The sequence below is a fragment of the Cryptotermes secundus genome, unplaced genomic scaffold (genome assembly GCF_002891405.2).
Source record: "Cryptotermes secundus unplaced genomic scaffold, Csec_1.0 scaffold1406, whole genome shotgun sequence".
NCBI classification, from domain to species: domain Eukaryota; kingdom Metazoa; phylum Arthropoda; class Insecta; order Blattodea; family Kalotermitidae; genus Cryptotermes; species Cryptotermes secundus.
Genome location: NW_019721015.1, coordinates 638,089 through 648,423, shown reverse-complemented (window position 1 = coordinate 648,423; position 10,335 = coordinate 638,089).

The window sequence follows — 10,335 nt, the reverse complement described above, 5'->3', positions numbered from 1 at the left end:
TGTGCACGGGGGGGGGGAGAAACTTTCAAAATCTAAGTCAACAGCACAGTGGAGTTGTTTCATGTTCACAGAGAAGACAAGCGGCATTTCTGCACATTTGTGTCATCTGCCTAACAGTGCACATACAGCTCACCTCAGGTTCAGCCTTCATTTCTATAAATGTTATTGGAAAAGGATCTTCTTCCTCTTCTGCATCTGAGATTGCCTCAGCTTTTACATTCATGGCCTCATTTGCATCATGAAGTGTTGGGTATGTCTCAGCATATGGACCCACTAAAGTGTTCTCTGAATTTGTACACTTCTGTAAAAACCAACACATCCTTCTCAGAAATGGATGTACAATGCCACATATTAAACAGCTTATGTTCTCCTTGCTATGGCTGTTTCTCATCACATTTAACTCATATAAGAGCTGTTTTCTACAGATGTTCTTCTCTACAGCTATCATGATCACTAGAAAGTACTCGGTTCATAGCTCAGTGACCTTCCAGAGGAACTACCAGTCACTGCGGCAGTACAGAAAATATCTGCTTTTTTTGGTGCCTAAAACATCATAATGAAGAGCTCCACAACTTGTAACCTTCGTTCACCAAGCATAATTATATGATCAAGTCAAGGAGGATGAGATGGGCAGCTCATATAGCAGGCATGGGGGAGAAGGGGAATGCATATAGGATTTGACGAGAAAGCCAGAATGAAAGAGACAAATAGGAAGACCTAGGCATAGGTGGGAAGATAATATTTAAATGGATCTTTAAGAAACATAGGAATGGGGTGGTGTGGACTGGATTCAAATGGCTCAGGATAGGGATCTGTGATAGGTTCTTACAAACATGACAATAAATATTCAGGTTCTATACAATGTTGAGAAATTCTTCAGTGGTCTAGCAACTGGTGGCTTCTCAAGAACTTACTCAGCTCCATGGGGTTAGTTATGGTACCTAAGGGCTCATTACTGTGATCATACGTGGTCATAATGGCTCTGAATCCTAAGGCAAATAGACCCAGTTCAAACCCTTTCAAATTATTTCTTTAAAATCTATCTTAATAGCAACTTTCCATTCGCACTCAGCTCTCCCAAGTGGTTTGCTTCTCTCTGTATGCATTTCTCACTGTTGCATGTGCACTACATGACTTACCCACATCACTCTCCTTGAACTCATTGCTCTCCTACCTGTAAGGAACATGTAAGGAACTCCCCACATGGATTATGCAAACAAACAGAAGCGTGTCACAAAATATTTAGTTTCTTTGGCCAAGAGAACTGAAATACAACAATAAAACTCTTGCCTGTGCACACAAGCATGAAACACAATCCTTTCGATTACAACAGGAAACTTTTCTTCAGCTCTATACAGTTTTTCAACTGGAAAACACACATTAAATTAATGTTACACAGATTGGGCAAGCATTAAGAAATATGAAGTTGGGCACTAATATTGAAACACTTAGGATGATATATCACACATTTTTTCATTCAGTCATGAGGTATGGGATAGTTTTCTGGGGTAATTCACCAGATGCTAAGAAGATTTTTATCTTGCAGAAGAGAACTGTTAGGGTGATGATGGGATTGAAACAAAGAGATACATGCAGACCGGTATTCAAAAAACTGAACATTTTAACATTGGTTTCCTAATATATTGTAACGTGTCGGCAAACCCGAGGAGTAACTTCTATGGAAACGCTAAAATAGACCGTTACAGAGGAAACAACAATCGCCCCATTGTAGATCTAACAGGAATCTCCACGGTTACGAGAATACGCGAAGGTTCCCACAGAGGCAACGCGATAACAATGGGTTATTGCGTAGGAAACGCGAAGCCAACAAAGCAACGTTGCCACTGCTATAACAGAGGATTCATTTGCCTAGCAGCGGGATATAAAAGCCCAGCTTCGACGAGAAGACAGTCAGTCTTCGAATAGCTAGCTAAGAAGTGAGTCTCGGAATAGCATTCGAAGAGTCAGTCGCGGAACAGCCTCCGGAGAAGAAGCTTCAGAATATCCGTCTGAGTCCAGTATCGCCGGAATATTGTAATCGGTTATTGTAAGCCTGCAAGTGCAGATGATTTTGAAGTGTGTGTAATGCAAGCGAAAGGAATAAATTCGCTATACCAAAGGACGGCGTGAACTTATTTGTAGCGTGACACACCCAACACGCCACACTATATTATCTTTGATGATTTTTATTATAAGTAATCTTGAGTATTTTATTTTTAATGATGCAATCCATAATAAGACCACAAGACACAGAGGGAATCTACATGTATTACACTCACATTTAGCAGTAAGGCAAAAAGGAGTCTATTATATGTGTGTTAAAATTAACAGTTTGCCTCTCTATGTAAGAGATTTGGAACAAGTCAGGAAACTTTTCCTAGGAAAACTAAAAGAAATATTAATCAATAATTCGTTTTATTCAGTTGATGAATTTTTTTTTACTGTAAGGATTTATAGTCAGAAATATGTTTATTTAGGTATATTTCATTATATTACTGTGCAATTTATATCTAAATATGTGATAACTATAGTTCTTCATTCCATGCATATGTATATACAAGTAGGAAGGAGAATTATCCTCTAGGAGACAGGTCATTTAAATTCTGGTAATGGCAGCAGGCCCACCATTGTAGAGTATTAAAAATTGTAAGCATGTTACTGAAAATGCTGTGATTTCTACAATTTTTGTGATAAACGAACAAAATAAACGCTGCTCATATCTAGAAAGAATATAGAATCAGATTTTGTAATTTACAGATTTTAAAATATGTAAAAACTGTTACAATGATTCCAAAAAGAAACTGTTTCCCAATTTTGAGCATCTGTCCACAAATATGCATACAGTTTCTGCAGTATAAATGCATGCTGCTGACATCCTGTCTTATTATGTCTTATCTGGCAAAAGGCGCGGAAGTTTATGTTTCTATTGCACATTCTCCAGTCACGTCGGAACCTTTCTGTATGCACGAGTGTGGTCGAAGTCTTATCATACTTTGTCCTTCAGAAACTCTGATTGTGTATATCTCAGAATAGCCCCACATTGCCAGAACATTCAAACCTAGCACGTTGTGTTCGTAACGCTTATAAAACATCACGATTTCAACTATCCACCATGGCCTCATTTCGCATGCAAGAAGCTGAAATTGAGAGGCAGCTGATAAATGCGATTCAGACTGCGGTACAGACGACTCTGAGAGTGGCGAGGAAGCAAGGGGCTCAGAAACCGAAGTCGACAAAGACCCATCATCTTCGTTGGCAACCTGGGGACCACCAGACCAGTATGGCAGGAGGGGTGTGAATAATTATTCTGGTGGAGCTGTGGGGTTAAATATCAATGAAGCTCAACACGTAAATAAGGATTCCACCCCTTTCTGCGTGTTCATGCTCTACTTCACAGGGATTTTCCGTCTGCTGGTGGAAGAGACAAACAGGTACCACCACCAGTACCTAGACAGACAGTACTTGACGTGACCGATTCCGAGATGTTTCTGTTTCTAGAAATAATCATTCAAATGGGACATGACATTAGAGACAGACTAAAGGACTACTGGTCAACTGTAGAACAATTTGCCACGCCCTTCTACTCTAACACAATGAAACACGACCGTTTTCTACACGTTCTTCATTTTCTTCATTTTGCGGACAATAAGAAACTGACAGGAATGCCGACAGTTATGACCGACTATGGAAAATTCAGACCATCTTCGACACTCTCAATGATGCATATGAAAAATACTATAACCCTTCCAAACATTTGGCCATAGACGAGATAATTGTTAAATTCAAAGGGAGGTTGGTTTTTAGGCAGTACATTCCTAAGAAACACAAACGTGTCGGAATCAAAATCTTCAAAATTTGTGATGCTGCTGGGTATACTTATGACATGAAGGTTTACCTACGAAGAGACAGGACACGTGCCGACCAAGACGTGACAGCGACACATGCTACAGTTAGGGACCTATGCAGACGTATTGAGGGCATAGGTCACAAACTGCACATGGACAATTACTTTTCATCACCAGACTTGTCTGACAAACCGATGACAAAGGACATAACGTGCTGTGGGACAGTCAGACCTAATCGGAAGGGCTTGCCTGACGATTTTCGATGAAGACAATTTCGACTGAAGAAAGGTGACATTTCTGTTACGGTGAGACGGAACTTGACAGCACTAGTTTGGAAGGACAAACGTGACGTTTACATACTGACAAACATGCACTGTCCTCCAGCAGAAGGCAGTTTCTGTGATGAGCATGGAAATGCCATCAAACTAGCAATTGTTGTTGACTAAAACACGCACGTGGGTTATGTCGACAAAGCAGACAGAATGGCAAACAGTCACAGCATCAGTCGCCGGACCTGGAAATGGACAAATAAACTATTCTTCCATCTCCTGGATCTGACGATTCTGAACAGTTTCATCCTGTGGCACAAAATTGTCACACAGAGAATTTCGTCTTGCCCTTGTGCGCAACATGCTGGAACATGCTGCAAGGGGTCCACCTCACCCTCAAAGGTTCATGGGTGGCCCTCCTGCTGTGTCATCGGCGATATCTCGATTAGAGGAGGCCACTTGACATCTCTGGCTGACTTTCTCTAATACAAGACTGAGGTGTCGTGTGTGCTCTTTGCGTGGGAAACAGAGTTACATCCGGACAAAGTGCACGAACTGCAACGTTGGACTCTGCATTTCCGGATGTTTCCAACAGTACCACATGAAGGCAACATTCAGTTAGATGATGCAGGAGGGAAGACTATCTACTTATAAAGCTGGTGCCCAAAAATAATGTAAGTAGAACAAGAATTTCTATCTTAAAATTAGATTTTAAAACACTGTGCGCACGCGTGGATTGCGCATACTCATACGCTGTCGCACGGCCATTCGGCTACACTTTAAAGGTCTCCATACGGTGTTGCTAGGCTCTTAAAGGTTATTATGTATTGCTAATTATCTTGTTGGTATAATCATATGTGTAATATTATATCTATTTAATTGAGGTATTCAGTTTAGATTTCAACTATGGTCGAACTGATGTCTTTGCAATTTTATCTGTGATTGTCTTGTGACTGTTGTTTGACAGTTTTATATTCAGTGCCAGTTGCACACTTATGAATACTCTGAAATGCTGATGTATGTATGTATGTACAATTCTTGCCACTCTTGTTGCAAGAGAATACAGAATCTTTTGTAACCTTGAAATCTGTTCATCACATGATAAATATCTTGTGGGCTTCACTGTAATTAGCTTACAAAAGTCCTAGTAACTTAGTTCTAGTAACTTCCTAGTAACTAGTTCTAACAAGTGTACCAGTAACTAACTGCAAACAGTTCCATGACTCCCTAAGTATTTTTGCTCCTATAGAATTTCTCTCAAACACAGTTCAGTTTACACAAAATTTAATTTCATCTACATCAGAACTGCTTAAAAGGAAATGGAAGTGGTACATCACAAGCAGCAACATTCAACAAACTATAACTGTCTAGAGACAATTCAGAAAAAGGCCTTCAAAGGCAAGTCAGCAGCACACTGCAGTTGTTCCATGCGCACAGTAGACAGCCAGAGAGATCGAGATGAGAAAGACAACTGGAATTCCTGCCTATCTGTGATATCTGCCTAACAGTGGACATACAGAAACATACAGCTCACCTCAGGTTCAGCCTTTATCTCCTGAACTGTTAATTGCACAGGATCTGCTTCCTCTTCTGCAGCTGAGACTTCCTCAGCTTTTATATTCAAAGCTTGGTTTGCATCATGACTTGCTGGGTATATCTCACCATGTGGACCCACTAAGACCTTTTCTGAATTTGTACAGTTCTGTAAAGGCATCACATCTTCTATCAGTCATGGCTGCACAACACCACATATGAAGCAATATATGCTCTCCTTGCTGTAGCTGTTTCTCATTACATCTAACCCATAACAGTTACTCTGTACAGATTTCTTCTCTACACACTTCATCATCTTAGGAAGTGTTAAGTTCATAATGCAGGGACTTTCCTGAGAAACCTGTGGTCTCTGTGGAAGTACAAACAATACGTATCTACTCTTTAGAGAACCTAGGGACTTATTACTGTGTTCACATATGCCCATCAAAACTTTGCATCCTGACACAAACAAACCCAGTCCAAAACCCCCATAACTGTACCTTTAAAATCCATCTCCACAACTGTCTCATTCTCTCAGGCCTTCTGTCAAAATCTTTGTACGCATTTCTCATTTCTCACACGTGTGCCACATGACATATCAATATCACCCTCCTTGAACTGATCCCTCGCCCACATAATAATGCAAAGTGTTGTAATATGAAGAACCAAATAAACTTTCCAGGCTGATTATAAAAACTAACACAAGTTTGGCATAAAAAGTTTAGTTTCTTAAGATATGAGAACTGACTGATGACAACAAAATTCTTGTCTGTGCACACAACTCACCATCCTTTCTGTCACAGCAGGAAATGTTTCTTCAGCTCTCTGTAGCAGAATTCGCGGAATTTCTGCTGCAAGAGAATCCAGAATCTTTCATAACCTTGAAACTTTATTTTATCACACATGATACTTTGTGGGTGGCAAATGAATTGATTTACAAGAACCCTAGTGATACAGAATCATATTTCTAAGTGTACCAGTACCTAGCTCTGAATATTTGCTCACGTCTGTAAGGAAACATATTAATTATTGTGAACAAACACACTGACGTGGACTTCTTTGTTCTCAAGGCAGAGATTATGAAGCTCAGTTTCTTATTATACGTTGTGTAGTCTAGATATTTGCCCACGTCTGTAAGGAAATATACTAATTATTGTGAACAAACACACTGACGTGGACTTCTTTGTTCTCAAGGCAGAGATCTTTTACCGGTTCTCACGGTCTCTTTGCTTGCAGATTTCTTATATATTTTTTCTTCTACCCTGAAGATGGAGGCGATACGTTCCTCCGAAACGTCGGTTAACACCACATATACACGGTGCCAAATCCCAGAAGACTGCTTTCTTCAGAGATTATGAAGCTCGGTTTCTTTTTACACGTTGTGTAGTCTAGATTGTTGCTCAGTTGTGAAGGCAGATAGTTCACCCATTTTGCGTGAACCTCTTGCTTCCCAAATGTCGGTAGCAGGCTACCAGATTGCACGGAGTTACATCCCAGAAACAGCAACCTACTCTACAAATTTACATCGCCGACCCGCCAAAATGTATTTCTATGCCCTGCATACATACCACAGCCCATCAGCTCTCACGACTTCCTTTATAAGTCGGATCTGTATATGTAACAGGCGAGAAAGGACATAGAGCTGTAAAAATGTGCAGTCTACTAGTAACATCAACCTCGGAGCGGGCGACGAGAAGTTTAGCGGAAACCCAACTAGAACTTGCAACAGCGGAATAATATCACGAGCACCATAATTTGTCAAAATATGAGGAAACTGAATTTCTACCGAATAATCCTAATGATTCCCTAAAGAATAACCACAACTTACACACTTACATTAACAACGTAATGTCCAGTATCGAGGATGCAAGTATTTATGGTACTGCTGTAAACAGTTCGTGACGTCGGTATCACAGCAATCACAGCCGACTCAGAGACGCCAGGGACCCAGGCGCTAGAATAACCCGACCAATCAAATGTTGAGGCATCTATATGCAAGGCAACTACATTTTATTGGTTGGCAAAGTACTCTCCGAGCTCTCCGAGTCCTCCGTGTCGTCACGGTATTATAAGAATGCGGCCATCTATTTTCCACAGATATGCCGCCGCCACTGCCGGGAGTTCGGTCGGTAAGGTGTCCTATCCTATGCGTACTATCCCTCTCCCTCTCTCTCGCGCTACCCCTTCTACACTGACAAACATAGGCTATAGCAAGCCTAGCATGCAATGAGTACCAGAATGTTCGTTTTCTGGGCGTAGAGCTGCTAAAGTATGATGCTGGCTGCACATGCATCTAGCACTGAAAATCAAAAGTATATCTCCACAATATGTACAACTTGATGGCATGGAGCATACACAAAAAATGCCTGTATGAAATCTTCCGACATGTGCCCAGGAATAGTTCTCACTAGACAGAACTGTAAAATAATTCTGACAAATTTTGATAATTTAGATAGATTTTGGTTACAGGAGAAGGTGGTAAACTTTAAGCTGGTTTTCTGCTGTATAAAATTAGGCCACTGATAATAACTTATTTGAGGGTCAAAACATGCGGGCAGATCATTGAATGGATTGGTGATAATAACAATGTAATTATTCCATTCAGCTGCATCTGATGGCAACATTATTTGTAAGAAAACCGAATGGAAAGCAATGAATTCGACATAAGTGTAATTCATGGCTTTCAGATTTGAACGTTCATTTTCCAGCAGATTATACATGAAACATGATATAAGGTGTAAGATTTGAGGCTTTCACGGCGGTGACTATGAAGAAAGCAGTCTTCTGGGATTTGGCACCGTGTATATGTGGTGTTAACCGACGTTTCGGAGGAACGTATCGCCTCCATCTTCAGGGTAGAAGGAAAAAGAAAAAATATATAAGAAATCCGCAAGCGAAGAGACCGTGAGAACCGGTAAAAGCTTCTCACGGTCTCTTCGCTTGCGGATTTCTTATATTTTTCTTTTTCCTTCTACCCTGAAGATGGAGGTGATACGTTCCTCCGAAACGTCAGTTAACACCACATATACACGGTGCCAAATCCCAGAAGACTGCTTTCTCCATGATATAAGGTCTTACATGAACAGATCATTGGAAAAAATACTCAATGTTGATAAGAATGTGTTTATTCTATGATACTTCAATGTACACAGATATCAATTAACAATGCATACATCACAGTCACACACATTTCATAACTTATCATAAAAATAGGAACACCAACTTAATGTTTATATATGTATATGCATAAAAATGGACATTAACAGAAGACAAATGAAGTAATCACAAACTTTTACAAAAATAATCACACTACAGAAGATAATGAGATGTATAAAAGGGTCAATGTGATATAAAATAAAGTGTATTTGCTATATTATAAAATGCAGCTGGAGACGTTTCGTTACTCACCTTTATAGTGCCATTAGAAATTAGAATCACAACATCATAAAATGAAAGAAGACGCTGTCTTCACTATTGCCAATATTTCCCTTTCATTCTGCAAAAATTGTTTTGTTTGCTTTATGAAACAAATGAGTACATCTGAATGTCTTTCTGTTCGTATTTACAAAAGTAAAGGACAAAATAATTGTAATTTTGGAATTTAAAAGAGGCACTTAAATACCGGTTGAAAATTTGCATCTAATTTTATCTCTTGTATGTAATTTTATATGACACTTGCTACCACACGGAAATTTCAAGTTCATTTTCTGCTGCTGTCCTAGAAACCAAATTAAATTGAAAGCGATTAGAATTCTGATTTTGAGTGGCAATACAAACAAAGCTGCTGCAGAACTTATCATCGTTAGCAAGGCTTTAATACTCAGACATTGCAAGTGTATATAATTCTGTTCCACCATATTTTGTTTAGTTCTCTTTAAGTTTCATACCTTAAATGTATTCTACCAGGAAATTAACAAATTCAATTTAAACCCCAGAATGCAAGTACCCCTTGTACAAGATAGTGGGGATGATCCAGTACCTCCAGGAGGTACTGAGAATGAATGCAGCCTAAAGAAAAGTAATGTCATTATTATATATTCTTTGTGTAGTAACAAATGTCTCTGTCTTCAAGTTCACACCTGGGCCCATTCAACTTGTTTACCTTCCACAAATTATATTTTCTTCATCGCCACAAACTTCAAATAAGACATTCACATTTAATTACTTCATTATGCTATACCGAATGAATACTAATTATAAAACTAAAAAGCTATTTTTAAGTTTCATGTCATAGTTCAGATGGATAGATGCTGGTTTCTCACTGCTGACATTCAAGTTCAATTTCAGGGTAGTTCATGCAGTATTTGTGGTGGAAAGAGTGGCACTAGGGCAGGTTCTTCCCTGAGCACTTCAGTTTACCCATCATTCATCATTCCACTCACGTTCTAAACTTATTTATCATAAGAAGCTGTTACAATATGCCTGTTTGAAGCCACAGCACAAAAGGACTCTGTCTTACCCCACTTCAACAACTGAGACCTCAATACTGAGCGACTCAGTCTCAGCCCACTCCTACAGCTAACTCATCTGGGGCTGGTACAATAGACCAATTTGAGGCTGTACTATCAGTCTCACTGTACTCCTGCAACTAGCTCATCAGGTGCTGGTACAATACGCCCATTTGAATATGCAGTACCAGTCTCACCACAGTCCTGCATCCAGCTCATCAGGGGCTGATACAATAGCCC